This window comes from Pinus tabuliformis, chromosome 8 (assembly GCF_031772625.1).
Source record: "Pinus tabuliformis cultivar Carrire ecotype Pingquan chromosome 8, CPIR1, whole genome shotgun sequence".
Classification (NCBI taxonomy): domain Eukaryota; kingdom Viridiplantae; phylum Streptophyta; class Pinopsida; order Pinales; family Pinaceae; genus Pinus; species Pinus tabuliformis.
This window is the reverse complement of record NC_142294.1, coordinates 270,544,391-270,557,754: the sequence shown is the minus strand read 5'-3', so window position 1 is coordinate 270,557,754 and position 13,364 is coordinate 270,544,391. Positions and strand designations below refer to the sequence as shown.

General features: G+C 34.9%; 1 pseudogene; it reads left to right on the top strand.

Moving 5' to 3' along the window:
• The first annotated feature begins 2,572 nt into the window (after positions 1–2,572).
• LOC149235188 (putative beta-D-xylosidase 6) lies at positions 2,573–13,092 on the top strand (annotated as a pseudogene).
• The last annotated feature ends 272 nt before the right edge of the window (positions 13,093–13,364 follow it).

Here is a 13,364-nt window from a genome sequence, read left to right as displayed (position 1 = left end):
CATGAATGTACAGCACAAAAGCTCTGTAACAAAATAGTAACAATATTCGGTCAAGACTAATAATATTCAATCCACTCTGAAAGGATCAGTAATATAATGCAGATTCAATACAATAGGTCTTTCTATAAAAACCTTAATGAATTAATCTTAACAGAGCATGTGATGTAAACTTATAAAGCATATGAGATTACCAAACAATGATGATAAGCAAATCACACAGAAATCAAATCGTAGTAATACAGAAGCAAGTGTCCTCCGGGGCCGGGCCCTTAGCCTCCAAGGGTACACCGCTTTAGGTTAATCCAGATGCAGAGATAAAATAATCACCAAGTTTGTATTAATGCATAAAACGAAAGTACAATGGACCAGTTCATATAGAGACTCGCTGATCAAAGTTTTGATCTTAACAGAAATTACATAAAATCATCCTCCCCAAAGCTAATAGTGTTGTCCCTTTATATAAGGATGATGGCGGAGATGTCTAAGTAACAAGATAGATAAAGTAGCGATCCCTCAGGATCAAAGATCCTGAGGGATTTTCCAAACTGTTAATCCTTAATCATCTCTTTTCTCCTACGACGAGCTGGTGCCTTCTCCTCCTTTTCCGGGCCGATTTGCTTTGATCTGCTCAGCCTTGTTTGCACTCAGTTTCCCGTCAAAGGGACAGCAGTTACCTTGTCCTTGTCTTTTTCTTTGGAATAGCAACTCCTCGTTTTCACCCTTTCCTGCACAGGAGAATGACAATTATCAGCGGTTAAGTCTTGCATATTAATCTCACATGTTTTGTTATAATTCTTCATTGTTTTCCAAGTTTATGATGCAAAAAGGTTTACAAGTTCTACTGAAAAGCCACTGAAATGATCATCAAAAACATACCATTTTAGTACTCCACACCTAACTTGCCCCATCATATGTCTGCAATTCTGATTCTCTTCTTCCCTTACCTAGTTCACTCTCTAACCTAATTCACTCATCTAGTGACTACCCCAACCAAATCAAATCAAACAAAACATGAGATATTATATCTAGCCTAAAACCCTAATCCATATAGACCTCTTGGATGTAATCCTTTGGAGAGAGCCCTCTTTGGCTTGGTAGGGCTAGCTACCATGTCAAAATATTTGTCTGTGGTTACCTCAGTTGGACTCTTCCTCAGCCTTGGAGATCTGGAGGAGTGATAACAATGAAGACTTACCTAACAAAGATAAAGACATGTCCAACTCACTAACAGTGAAAGTTGGGATTATTAACTCCTACTTATTATATAGAATAATATGTGATGTTGATGATCATACATGAAAGGGTTGTGGTTTGTTAATTTATTGATCGTTGTTATGTAGAGTTGGTCTCAGCATATGTATTATTCTTAAGTGTTTTTCTGAGGTTGTTGGATCATCGATTGATGAAAGATTTTGGTCAACAATTTTTTATAGTTAGTTCATAATGGATATTTCCTCAAAAAGTTTTTAATATACAAATTTAACACATATATCTAAAAAAAAAACTCTTATTTATTTATATATGTACTATTACATTGTTAAATAAACTGAAGACACACAATTTTGGTGTATGAAAATGTTCATGCTTTTACTATTTAGATTAAAATTTCAAATATTAAATGTTTATTTTTATTTTTTGAATATAAATAAAGTAAAAAAAGACAAATTAATCTTACATGAATTTCATTCTTTCACATGCATCCATAGATTGTTCATCCATAATACCTATGCAAACCCATGAAAAGAGAACTCTATGGTTAGTATATCATGATCCAAACAATTCTCCTCATTACTGCTCAAACAAGACGTGCTGGGAGAAATAAGTGGGAAACAATTAGGGTAGTCCCACAATCTAGATGGATCCATATGTCTATCGAGCAGGTTCACTTTAATATATTGATGCCACTTATAGAGATGGTGTACCAACTACCATCTATAGAATAGAGATTAAAACTTTAACCACCCATAGGTTTTTTATTGTTTTATCTAGATGAGAAGAGAGAAAAATGTCATGCATGAATAATAGTATGTATGTCTCTCTGCCATGAAGGAGACATGTGTGGAAAAAAAATAGCAAAAGACAAAACAAGTGCAGGTGATATATGGTTCTTGTTAACTGTGAAAAGGCTAAGAGTAGAGGTGATGTATGCATTATTTTCGCCTACAATATCTCCTCCCTCTACTCTTATCAACTTTCATTTACACCTTTCAATCGAATTTATAGTTTTAATAGGTTAAACCTCCCTCTACTCTTATCAAATTTCATTTACACCTCTTGATCTAATTGCCAATTTTAATAGGTTAAAAAATTATACAGTTAAAATCTATAACAACTATTTTTAACTATTTTTACAGTTGGAATATTTTTTTTATATCTCATTAAAAAGGAAAAGAGTCCTTTCATCTTAACTTTTTAATTAACTGTCTCACCTTTTTTGAAACCTTCACATCTTTGGTCCAATTCATGGTGGTAAACATTTTTTCCCCTCATATCACCTACTTTAAAACCCTTTATTTATGTGGTTCTAGTTTTGATCTATCCCACTTTTACAAAACTTTCAAACCCTTTTTTTATGAGTTATAATTTTGAGAAATTAGTGTATCAAATTTCCCATGCTGCCAAAAGACCTGTGGTTCTTACCATCCTCTCTGGCGGGCTCGTGGATGTGTCATTTGTAGTAAATGATCCTCAAATCTTTAGCATTATTTTGGCAGGCTACCTTGGTCAGGCTGGTGGTTAGGCATAGCAACTTCTATCTTGTGTGTACTGAAAAAGAATAGGGATGCAAAGGAATTGATCAAGAAGGATGTTGTAAAATGTGAAAGGATGGCATCCTCCATGGATCTTCAATTGGGAATATCCAAGCTTTTTCTCTAGTCCACGCTCCTTGGACTTGGAAGTCTTAGTGGGTTGTGTCATATTCTATTTAGGTTGGGCTACAACGACTCTACCTCCTCTTATAGTTTCATTAGTAAGAAAGGCTGGTGCTAGTAAGAAAGCAGTCGTGTGCATGTATGGGCTCTTTCTCTCTAGATGGAAGACTTTCTCAAGTGAGGCACGCTAACACAAGAGGGCTTTCATCGAAATAAAATGTTGCATCAACAACTTACTCTACTGTTGGATGATACAAGCACTTTATCCGGTACCCCCTTTTTCTTCCCAACTCAATCTGGCCTCTCCCTAAAGACCCTTCCTTTATTTTTTTCCTAATCAGAAAATGTGAATCAACTTATATAAAAAGTTGTTGTAAATTTTTATTCGTGTTGTGATGTGATAACTGTTGATTTGAGTTTCACTGCTGAGATCTATTGGCAGCAACTGGGTGTTACAACTTTGGATAGATTATTTTTAGTGACTACAATCCATGTATTTTATCATCCCATCCATTTATTGTTGTTTCAAAACATACTATTTGGATTTTATACCTAAACACTATTCCTTTTCTAATCATTCACATGGTTCAACTATTATTTTCTATTATATATTTGGTTTGATAAGTGAAATTTGTTATGAGAGACATCATCATACATAAACAAAGAATGCCATGGTAGTAGTGCAAGTGTTTGGTTTTCATTTCTATCATAAAGATAGCTCTCCAAAGGGTCTCTAAATTCTTAAATTTAGTCCTCCCCATTTGTTGCAGTTTTAATTAGAGGGATTTGTTGATCTGTGCGCTAAGGGATGCTATTTTTACAAAACAGTGTTACACGTACTTATAGGATCCCGCCAGTGGAAATTAGTGTTCTCTTAAAAATAGAGGCAACATATTATTTTTTCAAATCCATTTATTCACACACGATATTCTAATTTTCTAAATAGTAACCACCCCCTTTACCACGATAAATATAGGTTTTCCATAAAATTTGATGAGACTCTAACCTTCTGTTAAATTGTCTAAATTTCTTGGCAAGAAGAGTTTATAAACTTTAAAAAAATAAATTTAGGCCCTCGCGGGCTTTGTTACAGTAGCCATTATACTATTTTTTCCTATGGTCATACTAGCCAAACCTTGTTCTTTTTATGAAATTTAAACAAAAAGAGAACCAAAATACTAGTGACATCTTGCCATGGTTAACAATAGCAATAAATAATCTTGATCCAATATCCTACAATTGGCATCAGAGAAGAGTAAGGTAATAAAAAAATCTAACCCATTATCCTAAAATTGGTATTTCGATTTGCTTCATCATGTACTGCTTCTGCTTGTGCTTGGTGCTCTTCTTCAATAGGACCAAGGCCTTACCAAATCTTCTAACAAAAAGTGATGCAGGAGCATGTGGACTTAGCCAGCAATGTGATTGTTTGTTCACATGTTGTGGCTAAAAGAGTTGAATTTCACTGCCCTGAGTGGTCAAAAGTCAGTTTTGGTAGAGAGGGTTGGATCACTCAAGAATGATCTTTACTTCATTATTGTAATAATTAGGAAAATTTCTTATTTAAGATTAACGGCTAAGTTGTTAGCATAGTGTGTAATAGAGCTTAGTAATAGAGGTTTGATTTTTATATTGATTAAAATAGAGATCGAGTTGTTAGTGCAGTTAGAACAGAGTTTGACTCATAAAAGAGAAAAAATGTAATGGATAAAGATTAGCTTAGCTGAGATGATTGAGAATTGAGTGAGAGGTGAGAATTTGAGTGATAGATAGGGTTTTGAGATTGAGACAGAGGTCAATACATTGTTGTAATTGATCTAAGAGGGCCAAGGCTCTTTATATGATATTATATTAATGAAATTGATTCAATGTGTATTTGTGTGGTAATCCTAGTGTGAACTCTCATTTACTTCCATGTATCCGCGTTCAGATAGTTAACTGGGTATTTTCTCTGTTTTCATACTTTAATGATAAATCTCATTTTTATGTGTTTTAACACTAAATCTTGGTCATTTAGTGTTAAGGGTTAATCTTGGAGTTAAACACTAAAACCATTGATTAAGAAATTTACTTAAGTTTAAGTTAACACACATGGTTATATTGTAAAACTGGGTTTCAAACAATGAAGGTGGTTATCAAGTGAAAGAAAGGTTGTAAGTGGTATTTTGGGTAGCCACCTGATTCGACTAACCAAGTGACACGTAGCACTTGAGTGGAGACAAAAAGCCGCTTTATCGGGTAGGTATTCTCTGTGCAAGTGGTTCACCCAATATCGTCGTGAACTGTTGGATCCAACACGTGTTGATCAACGGTGGAGGATCAACGAATTGTTTCATTGATCGGGTTGAATGATGACCATTAGATTTGGAGAGGAGATCTATGACATAGAGTGATCACCGAATTGCTTTGTTCATCAGGTTGAGTAAGGACAGTTAGATCCGGAGAGAAGAGATCAATGGTATAGAGTGAAGCGCTGTTTATAAAGTAATAGTCAACATGGGACTGACATTTAAAGGGGAAAAGTGGGACCCTCAGTGTGAAGCAAGCCATGAACAGAATCCACTGAAAGTACCTGATTGGTTATAAAGTAACCAATAGTAAATTTTGAAGACTTCACCTTGTTTTCACCAACCTATTGTGTCATTTGGTATGAGAGCACATAGAGATTGAGTTGACTGCAGTAAACATGCCACCGAGGGGAGGAGCTAGCATTGGTCAAGGAAGACCTAAAGCAAATTTAGTTCTACTGGAAGAGATCCAGAGTCTACGTACAAGGATGGAGACAATTGAGACTGCTCATAGGAGAACACCTAATGAAGGAGTTGACAGTGCTAAAGAAGAATCTTCTGCGGAAGAAGAAAAGGAGGAAAATGAAACTACCATAGTTATCAAGATGTTGGCTAAAGTAGGTGGAAAACCAAAGGTGGAAATTCCTGCGTATGAAGGGAGTCTCAATGCAAAAGAGCTAATGGATTGGATCAATTCATTGGACAAATATTTTGACAATGAATAGGAAGTTGATGACGAAAAGAAGGTTAAATTTGTAGTTACCAGATTGAAGGGTCATGCAACTATTTGGTGGGATCAACTACAAACATCCAGAACAAGAAAAGGAAACCAAGATCAAGTAATGGGATAAAATGGTGAGTAAAATGAAAGTTAAATTTATTCCAAAAGATTATCAGTTAAATTTTTTCAAACATTTACAGAATTTAAGGCAAAAAGGAATGCTTGTTAGAGAATATATAGAAGAGTTTTATAGATTGAGTATTAGAGTAGGACATGCAAAGAATGACATGGAGAAGGTAGCCATATATATCAATGGCTTAAGATATGACATACATGATGAGATCAATTTGTTGAGTTTGAAGTCCATTGAAGATGCCTATCAAGCAAGTTTGAAGCAAGAAGAGAAGATGTTTAGAAAAAAATCAGAGTAATAGAGAGAGAAGATTAGTAAGAGGTAGAGGAACTACCAGACCAAGGGTTTAGCAACATCAATATGAAGTACGAAGTTCAAGTAGTGGACCACCACAGAGGGGAGATTTTAATAGTGGAAGATTTGCACATAGAGGAAGAGGTCGAGGAAGAGATATTCGATGTTACATATGTGGAGAATGGGGACATGGATCATGGGACTATCCTCATAATAAAATGACAAGTCAAAGGAATGTGAATGTGGCTGAGGAAAAGGAAGAAACACCTCAAATTACAGACAAGGAAAAATCCCCTGAAGTAGGAGAATCCATGTTGTTGAAAAGGGCATTGCTTAAGGCATAGAAAGAGACTATAGAAGCAGCTCAGAGAAAGAGTTTATTTAGAACTACTTGAAAATCCAAATTTAAATGTTGTAAAGTGATAATTAACAGTGGAAGCACTGATAACCTTGTTTCTATAGATATCATGGACAAGCTAGGATTTGTGAAGACATTACACCCTACTCCTTACAAAGTGTCATGGTTGCGGAGAGGACATCAGATCATTGTGACAGAACAATGCAAGGTAGAGATATAGATTGGTACTTATAAAGATATGATATTGTGTGATGTTATGCCAATGGATGTATGCCATATATTGTTGGGAAGACCTTGGCAGTTTGATTGGAAAGCTATTCATGATGGGAGGAAAAATACTTATACTCTGGAGAAGGATGGAGATAAACATACACTACTACCATTGAAGGATGAAGCTGACAAAGGAGCACCTAGAAATAGTGTTATGTTTATGAGTGGGAAGGAGAAGTTGCAAGAGGTTGGAAAAGGTGAGGAAAGGAATTTTGCTATCATAGGGAGACCTAAGGTAATTTCAACTTCCACAAACTTAGATGATTTACCTAAAGAAATCAAAACTCTATTGAATGATTTTGCTGATATTATTGTGGATGAGTTGCCAAATGCATTGCCACCAATTAGGAGTATTAGTCATCATATTGATCTAATACTAGGAGAAAGATTGCCAAACAAAGTAGCACATAGACTAACTGCACAAGAGAATGCAGAAGCTGGAAGAAAAATGCAAGAACTAATGGATATGGGATTAATCAGAGAGAGTCTTAGTCCATGTGTTGTACCAATAGTACTCAATCCAAAGAAAGGAGGTGAATGGCGAATGTGTACAGATTCCAGAGCCATAAACAATATCACTATCAAGTATAGATTTCCTTTACCACGCATGGATGATTTGATGGATTGTTTGAGTGGGTCAAAGTATTTTGCTAAAATAGATCTGAAGGGTGGATATCATCGAATAAGAGTTAGAGAAAGAGATGAATGGAAGACTGCATTTAAAACACACAGTGGATTGTATGAGTGGTTAGTGATGCCTTTTAGACTCACTAATGCACCTAGCATGTTCATGAGATTGATGAATGAAGTCTTGAAGGAATATGCAGGAAAGTTTGTTATTCTTTATCTTGATGATATTCTAGTCTTTAGTAGAAGTAAAGAAGAACATCTAGAGCATCTTACATTGGTTTTAAGAACTCTGTAGAATGAGTAACTACTGATAAATCTAAAGAAATGTAGTTTCATGAAAGAAGAATTAATTTACATGGGATTTGTAGTTTCTAAAGAAGGGTTCAAAATGGATCCAGAGAAAGTCTAAGCAATTTGGAACTGGCCTATTCCAAGGAATATATTTAAGGTAGGAAGTTTTCATGGTCTTGCAAGTTTTTATAGGAGATTTATTAGAGGTTTTAGTCAGATTTGTGCACCAATTATTGAAACAATCAGGGAGACTAATCAACCATTCAAGTGAACAAAATCAGCAGATAGGAACTTTAAGTTGCTGAAGAGGAAAATCAAGGAGAAACCAATTTTGGCTTTACTTGATTTTGAAAAAGTATTTCAAGTTGAAACAGATGCTAGTGGAGTTGCAATTGGAGCAATTTTGAGTCAAGAGTAGAGACCAATAGCATACTTCAATGAGAAATTAAATGAAGCTAAGAAGAAGTATTCTTCTTATGATAAATAATTTTATGTTATTGTACAAGCCTTAAGAAAATGGAGACATTATTTGCTACCAAAGGAGTTTATATTGTATTATGACAATCATGCATTACAGTTCATAAACAACCAGCCAAAATTGAACCAGAAACATGCCAAGTGGGTAGAGTTTTTGCAGAGCTTTACTTTTGCGATAAAACACACAAGTGGTAAGTTGAGCAAAGTTGCTGATGCTTTAAGCAGGGTAAATTTTATTATGCAAGAATTAAAATTTGGTGTTGTAGGATTTGAAGAAATGGTTGAGATGTATAAAGATGATGCATATTTCAAAGATATTTATACAATAGTTAAAAATCCAATGGTTCATAACAGAAGTGAGTGGTTATATTATCTTATCCAAGGAGGTTTATTGTTTAAAGGAAAAAAGTTGTGCATTCCCAAATGTTCTATGACGGAAAACATAACAAAGGAGAAACATATTGGAGGATTATCTGGTCACTTTGGACAAGGCAAAAGCTTTGCTCAAGTAAATGCTTTTTACTATTGGCCAAATATGCAGACTGATGTTAAGAGATTTGTTCAGAAGTGCGGGACATGTCAACATGCTAAAGGGAGAAGCCATAATATAGGATTGTACCAGCCATTGCCAATACCAAATTGACCATGGGATGCAATTAGCATTGATTTTGTTTTAGGGTTACCTAAAATTCAAAGGGGGAATGATTCCATTTATGTTGTGGTAGATAGATTTTCTAAGATGGCACATTTCATTGCATGTAAGAAGATTAGTGATGCAACACATATTACTAATCTATTTTTTTAAGAAGTTGTAGGATTACATGGATTGCCTATAAGTATTGTGTCAGATAGAGATACAAAGTTTGTAGTGCAAATCTGGAGAACTCTTTGGAAGATTCTAGGAGCTAACCTCAGTTTCAGTTCAGCATACCATCCTCAAATAGATGGAGAGACTAAAGTGGTAAACAAAAGCTTGGGGAACATATTGAGAAGTTTAGTGTATCAAAGTCATAAGCATTGGGATTTAGCACTTGCTCAAGCTAAGTTTTCTTATAATGATACTCCAAACCGAAGTACTGGAATGAGTCCATTTCAAATCATTTTTTGGGATGAATCCAAGAGGTGTGTATGTGCTCAGAAATTTGGGTAAACATGAGATAAGAAGTGTAAAAGCTGAAGACTTTGCAGAGTAGATGCAAAGACTACAAGAAGATGTCAAAGGCAGATTGCAGGAAAGCAGTGGCAAATACAAACAAAGAGCACATATGAAAAGAAGAGAGAAAGAATTCCAAGTGGGAGATTTAGTGATGGTGTATTTGAGAAAAGAAGGTTTCCTACTAAGACTTACAATAAAATAAAAATGAAAAAGATAGGACCATGTAGAATTTTAATAAAGTTTTCAACTAACGCTTATGAAATTGAATTGCGAGAAGGGATTGGAATATCACCTATCTTCAATGTTGCAGATTTGTATACATACAAAGAGATAGAGACAGAGCTACAGGAGGAAACTACAGAAGATGAAGTTCAAACTTTGAAATGGGAAGAACAAATGCCAAAGACAGTTAAGAAAGAGGTGGAATCTGTTTTGGAGAAAAGAGTATACAAAAGAACCAGAGGACAAGTTTATTTCCAATATCTAGTCAAATTGAAAGGACAGCCAGTGGACGATACTAGTTGGTTGACAACAACAGAGTTGCATAAGTATGGAGTAAACCCTAAAAGTCTGAGGGATGATTATTTTCTTCCCTAAGATTCTAATGCAAGAGCATCTGGACTTAGCCAGCAATGCGATTGTTTGTTCACATGTTATGGCTAAAAGAGTTGAATTTCACTAACCTGAGTGGTCAAAAGTCATTTTTGGTAGAGAGGGTTGGAACTCTCGAGAATGATCTTTACTTCATTATTGTAATAGTTAAGAAACTATGTTATTTAGACTAAGGGCTAAGTTGTTAGCATAGGTATGTAATACAATTTAATAATAGAGATTTGATTGTTACATTGATTAAAATAGAGATCGATTTGTTAGTGAAGTTAGAATAGAGTTTGACTAATAAAAGAAAAAAATGTAATGGATAGAGATTAGATGAGTTGAGATGATTAAGAATTGAGTGAGAGGCAAGAGATTGAGTGATAGATAGGGTTTTGAGATTGAGACAGAGGTCAATACATTGTTGTAATTGAGCCGAGAGGGCCAAGACTCTGTAACCGATATTATATTAATGAAATTTATTGAGTGTGTATTTGTGTGGTAATCTTCGTGTGAACTCTTGTTTACTTCTATTTATCCGCGTTCAGATAGTTAACCAGGTATTTTCTCTATTTTCATACTTTAACGATAAATCTCAGTGTTTATGTGTTTTAACACTAAATCCTGGTCATTTAGTGTTAAGGGTTAATATTGGACTTAAAACACTAAAACCATTGATTAAGCACTTTACTTAAGTTTAAGTTAATGCATGTCATTATATTGTAAAAGAGGGTTTTAAACAGTAAATGTGGTTATCGAGCAGAAGAAAGGTATAAGTGGTATTTTTGGTTAGTAACCTGATTCCAGTAACCAATTGACATGTAGGACTCAGGTGGAGAGACAAAACCGCTTTATCAGGTGGGTATTCTTCATGCAAGTGGTTCACCCGATATCGTTGTGAACCATTGGATCTAGCGCGTGTTGATCAATGGTGGAGGATCAACAGACTGTTTTGTTGATCGGGTTGAATGATGACTGTTAGACCTGGAGAGAAGAGATCTACGGCGTAGAATGATCACTAAATTGCTTTGTTGATCGGGTTGAGTAAGGACCATTAGATCTGGAGAGAAGATATCAATGGTGTAGAGCAAAGCCCTATTTATAAAGTGATAGTCAATGTGGGATTGATGTTTAAAGGGGAAAAGTGAGACCCTCACTGCAAAGCAAGGCACAAATAGAATCCGCTGAAAGCACTTGATTGGCTATAAAGTAACCAACAGTCTATTTTAAAGACTTCACCTTGTTTTTACCAACCTCCTGCGTCAAAAAGACTAAGCTATCAGTTCCATTTTCCCTCCACATTGGTAGTGGCTACACTATTTCTGAAGATGTCATTTAGAGTGATTATGATTTGTTCCTTAATTTTTGAAAGCATCATTTTGGAACCCATCAGATCTTCTGGGAGTTAACCAGTGACTCAGTCTTGTCCTTTTGGCCATCCAGTGATTGATGATAGAATTGGAAGGCTCTCACAGGCTAGAATTTTAGCCCTTCTCTCCTTGTCCTTAACCAATTTATTGTACCACCTTTATCCTCGTGGAGTTTCCCCTTTGAATTTCTCTAGTTAAACCTGACTTGGAATGTCTCTAAGATAGGTCATTTCATGTAGGATTTTCATTCGTGACATGTTGTTTTCTGCTATCTAGTACTGCTGATCCAATTTTGTTTTAAAATTCGAGTGTGATTTATTTTACTTTGTTTACAGGGAATCAAAATGATTATACTTCGTTTACAGGAAAATATAGTTTTTTTTTTCTTAGTTTATAGGAAATGTTAGTGATTTTTTTAATGTTATTAAGAATTGTTTAGTTCATGTAAGTAACAATTGTCAGATATGTTAGATTTTGTTTAGTTTCCTTTTGAATACAATATGTGGAGAAGGTGGACTACTCAAACATTTAAAGTGATTAATTCGATATTAATTCTAAATTCAAATTCAAATGCATCTTTTACAATAGAATTATGAGTTGTTGCAGTAATTGAAAGAAGTTTACACTATGATCTTTTAGTGTTATTTCAACAATATGTAAGAAAATATCTATAAAAAGTGTTTGAATAATAATTATTTTCTATATCTCTAATGTCTTTGAAATCCAGGGACACCTCATGACTACACATCTCCTTGCTAGCATGCTGATTTTTTTTATCATTTTATTTTTTATTTTTATTTTTTAGATCCAAATCTGAGTAAAGAAAAAGTTCGTGTAAAATGAATTATACTACCAATGGAAATATGGAACAAAGCCTTAGAATTCTCTTGTCCCTATGGCACTGGCTTGTATTTTTTCTACTATATTTTTGTGAATTTGAGATTTGTATACTTTTAGCTTCTTTTGATGAAAGGCAAAACATACTACAGAAAAATTGAAGTACTTGGATGAAATGTGTATGTTTGTATTGTTTATGTGGGATATTGCGTGTGACATGGTACCCTCAAGAATTCATGATGATACCAATGAAGGACATGAACATGCATCCAAATCATCATACAACCTATCTTAGTTGTACATACAGATTTGACACAGGGAAGAAAGCGTTTGACTTTGGTTAGGGATTGAATTACTCAACATACTCATATGAGTTCTCTTCCACAACCATCAGGAAGATTGATCTAAATGTGACAATGGAGCATGTCGAAGACCTTGGTGACATAGGAAAATCTCATGTTAGAGTGGAGAACACCCCTTTCAATAAGTTGAAATTCAGATCCTCCATACTTGTGTGGAGCCATGATAAAATGGATGGGAGGCATGGAATATTGTTGTATTCCAAGTCCCCTGCAATGCACAAAGGAGCCCCATAAAAGCAACTAATTGGATTTCGTAGCATTCATGTTTGGGGTGAGCAGACAACCAAAATTACATCTGTGGTTAAACATTGTCATCAATTCAATATTGTTGAAGAGAATGGGAAAATACTTTTTTCCATTCATTCCCATTCCCTAATTGTTTGTGATACCTAGTATCCAGTTTCACTTGTTAGCAAACACTTGAACAAAAATCCATAGTACTGCCACCTATAATGATAATCTGGTTGGCTTCAGGACAATACTCACATTGTCTTCCATCTTTGGGAAGTAAAATTGCTTCATGAAAATATTTGCATTATCCTCTGGAAGTAAAATAACAATGGAATTTATGGCTTTTAGTAGGCTCGATCCTCGTATAATATTGAGACATATGCAGGGAATGTAACTACTATTTTTATTCATTTTTCTCCACACTTGGGACTTGCACAAACTTCCCATAAATTTTATAAATAGGAAGCCGATAATCCCTT